Here is a 3869-nt window from a genome sequence, read left to right on the forward strand (position 1 = left end):
CCATGGGCTGTGTAGCCTGCCAGGCTCCTTTGTCCGTGGGACTTTCCAAGCAAGAATACTGGAGTGGGTTGCCATTCCCTTTTCCAGGGGATCTTTCTGACCCAGGGATCAAACCTGGGTCTCCTGCACTGCAGGCAGATTCTATGATATGAGCCACTAGGGAGCCAACTTCTCAGTTGAGGTTTATTGCCTGAATGAACAACAGAATGTATCTGAAGAGAGCAAACCTTTATTCCAAAGTCTCCTTTTCCCCTCTATTCTCTTTCCTCAAGGTGTGTTTGATTTTCCTCTTTCAAAAGGTATATTTCAAGTCTGATATTTACTGGCTGCTCTACAGGAAAGAGTCACAGTTACTTTTCAGCTTACTCTTGACCCTTGTAGCTCCCTGAATGTGTCTTCATGCCTTTCAAGGAGGAATTATATCCTGTTTGCCCTTGACAGATGTCCTCTCTTGGCTGAAGAGTGAAGTGTCTCACAGTCTGCCTTTCCAAACCAAGTTGCAAAAAAAAAAAAAAAAAAAACTTTTTTTCCTTCTTTCTAAAATATGACTGGAAGATAGAGGCACTGAAGAATTTCTTTAGAGGAAATGCTATCAGTCCCATCTGAATTCTAGAACGCCAGGGTGTCCACAGCTCCCTCTTGCTGAGTCTCTTTGTGGTCAGAGCCTCGGATCAGTGGGTGGTCTCCCAGCGCCCACACGGCCGCGCCACCCGCCACAGTGAGCGCCGAGGACCTTCCAGCGACAAGGACAGTGCTTCACTTTCCCACTCTAGTGGTTTTCATCCCGAGCCTTTAATGTCACTTTAACAAATGCGACTTTAACATAGTCTTTTGTGGTTTAGCAATGATACATTTGGTAGCCATCACTGAGAAGGGGAGGATAGACTGGAAGCTTCTAATTTTTTTTCCTAATGCTAATCACATGCATTTTGCAGGCAAAATGGTATAAGGATTCAAAAATGCATTATCCCAGACCGCACGATTTGTTAGTAATTTACAAACGCAGACTAATTTTCTGTGGTGTTCTCTCTGTCTTTTTTCTTTATAAGATAGTGACAGACTAAAATGCCGTCAGCTCCGACACTGGAAGTCAGATTAGGGGTACTGTAGCGCAGAAAGTACTTAGGCTTAGGTATAAGACAGAACTGGATTTGAATTATACTTCTACCACTTACTACCTTCATAATAGGCATATAACCCCAGGGAGCCTCAGGTTTGTTTTTTTTTTTTTAATAGGTAAGACAAGGATAATAATGTCTACCTAAGATAAAACAACTTAATAATAAAATGCCTGGACAGCATGTGGCACGTATCAGATGCAAAATGAATTTTTGTTCACATCCCTTCCCCATCCCCCTGGGAAGAATGGGGCATTTAGTAGTTTGAATATTAGAACAGGACTGAGGTTGGAATATTCTTCCTAAAGATCGCTTACTCAATAGAGTCCCATCAGTCTGGGCCATATAGCCTAGTCTGGAAGCTAAGGAACCAATAAGATTAACTCTTAGGCTCAGTTTAGTTCTATGGTTCTCTGCCAAGGTATCAGAAAGAACCTGGGTATAAGATGCCTCTCTAAAGATTCCTGGCAGTGAACGAGTTGACAGTTGGAATTCAGGAATGGTATCCTAAATCATGAAAAATGGGCATTAGGAATGAGGGTTGGGACTGTGCCATTTCTTATAAGCTTGTGGCCTGGATTCCATTAGGCTCAATGCCTGGATATCCCACAGGCCCCTCAAACAAAACTCATCATTTGTCAGACCGAACTAACTCATCATCTCTCCCCTCCCCCAAACCTGTTCCTCCCTTCTTATTTCCTGTTTTGGTAGATGGCAGCGTTATCCATTTTAGCACCCTCTTCAGACTCCGTGGCTCCTCCATCTTTCTCTTCAGCCACATTAAATCAATCACAAAGTCCTATTGACTTTAACTTCTAAATTCCTCTTGCCCCTGCCTTCTCTTCTGTCCCCCTGCTGTGGCAGTCTCCGTCTGAGTTCTTATCAATGCCCACCTGGGCCGGTCTCTTAACTGTCTCATTGCCTCTAGGCCAAGCCTTTTTCTTGTTCTCCTGCAATCCGCAGAGTTGTTAAAACCCCGTAATAACCATATTATTCTTTTCCTTAAAAAAATTTTAATGACTCCTTATTGCTTATAGAATAAAGTCTAACTGCTTTGGGGTGGCTTAGCCCTTCGTGATTTTTCCTTTTTTTTCAATTTTAGTTTTGTCTCCCGTCACACTTGCTCAGATGCTTTAAGCATCTGTCACAGTGAGCTACTCAGAGTGTACTTAAGTGAAACGCATTTTCCCTAGGTCTCCAAACCTTTGTGCATGCTATTCCTTCTGCTTACAATGATTTTCCTTTCCTGGTCTACCTTTTTTTTTTTTCCTGAATATTTACTTATACTTCAAAGTCTATCTTAAATCTTATCTCTGTAAGAAAGGATTAGGTGTTTTTTTCTCTGAAATTCAGCAACTGACCTCTCACAGAAGAATTTTCATTGGATTGGGACTGTTGGTATAGATAACATCCCCCCTTGGGTTCTAGGCTTCCAGTGGGCAGACTGTGTCCTATTAATGTCTATGTGTCCAGCCCTAGCATAGTACTATATGCCACGTGGAAACTCAGTAAATGTTTGTTGAATGAAGCATGTAGCCGAACACTGAAGTATAAAATGCATACCAGGCTTCAAACTGGTTTTAAAAAATTTCCCAGTTTCTTAATCTTGCTCATCGAGTCAGTCAAAGTCATAGAGTCAATGAAATGGATAAAAGTCAGCTTTCCTCTTCATAGGCCTATAGTCAGTTGTGACTGCCCACGTGGTCAGGGCAGGGTCACCTCCTCAGTATAGGCAAATCCCCAAGATGCCACATCTCAGGACAGTTTCTAAGGGCTTTTCCTTTTATTTCTGGGGCAGCATGAATAGTGACCCTTGTTGTCCCCCAGGCACATGCTTTATAACTGCAGAGGAGTGCTATCCTCTTCCTCTCCAAAGGGTTGGGGATATCAGCCCTCAAGCTGTGGGGGGCAGTGGGTCTACGATTGTACCACTTTGCCCCAGCTCAACCCTGCTCATAGAGTCCCACAGCATCCTCCTGTGTGACAGTCTCTCTCCCCCACCAGTAATCCTAGGAAGGAACAGCCTATGGGACTACTGTATTCTGCAGAGCATGTATTAAAGTTACTTATATTAAAGCTTATATTAAAAAGTTATTCTACTCGAAAATCTCCATTGGATTTCCAACACACTAAAAATAAAATCCAAAGTCCTTATTATGATCTACGAAGCCATGAATGATCTTCTGATGCTGACCTGATATCATTTCCTATCTTTGTTGCTCTTGCTTACCTACATTCCATCTATACTGATGTCTCAGCCAGGCACACTCTTACTGTTAAGGCCTTTGCACTTGCTATTTTCATGTCATGGAAATCTCTCATCTCTGCTCAGATTATCTTCCTCAGAGAGGCCTTTCCTTGTCATCTTATACAAAAGTGCAGTTCCTGTCCCTTCAGTCTAGCCTTTTATCCTGATTTATTTTTGTTTCCAGCTCTCACTACTGTCTGACATTTCCAATATTAATGTTTGTTGATTGGTTTACTATTTGTCTCCCCCACTGGAATATTATTAGCTCCATGAGGAGTTTGTTCACTGATTTTTCAATACCTGGAATAATGCCTGGCACATAATAGTTGTTTTAGTTGTTCAGTGTTAGTCGCTAAGTTGTGTCTGACTCTTTTGTGACCCCATGGGCTATAGCCTGCTAGTCTCCTCTGTCCATGGGATTTCCCCAGGCAAGAATACTGGAGTGGGTTGCCATTTCCTTCTCCAGGGGATCTTCCTGACCCAGGGATGGAACCCGCATCTCC

The sequence above is a fragment of the Oryx dammah genome, unplaced genomic scaffold, assembly GCF_014754425.2.
Source record: "Oryx dammah isolate SB20612 unplaced genomic scaffold, SCBI_Odam_1.1 HiC_scaffold_8, whole genome shotgun sequence".
NCBI lineage: Eukaryota > Metazoa > Chordata > Mammalia > Artiodactyla > Bovidae > Oryx > Oryx dammah.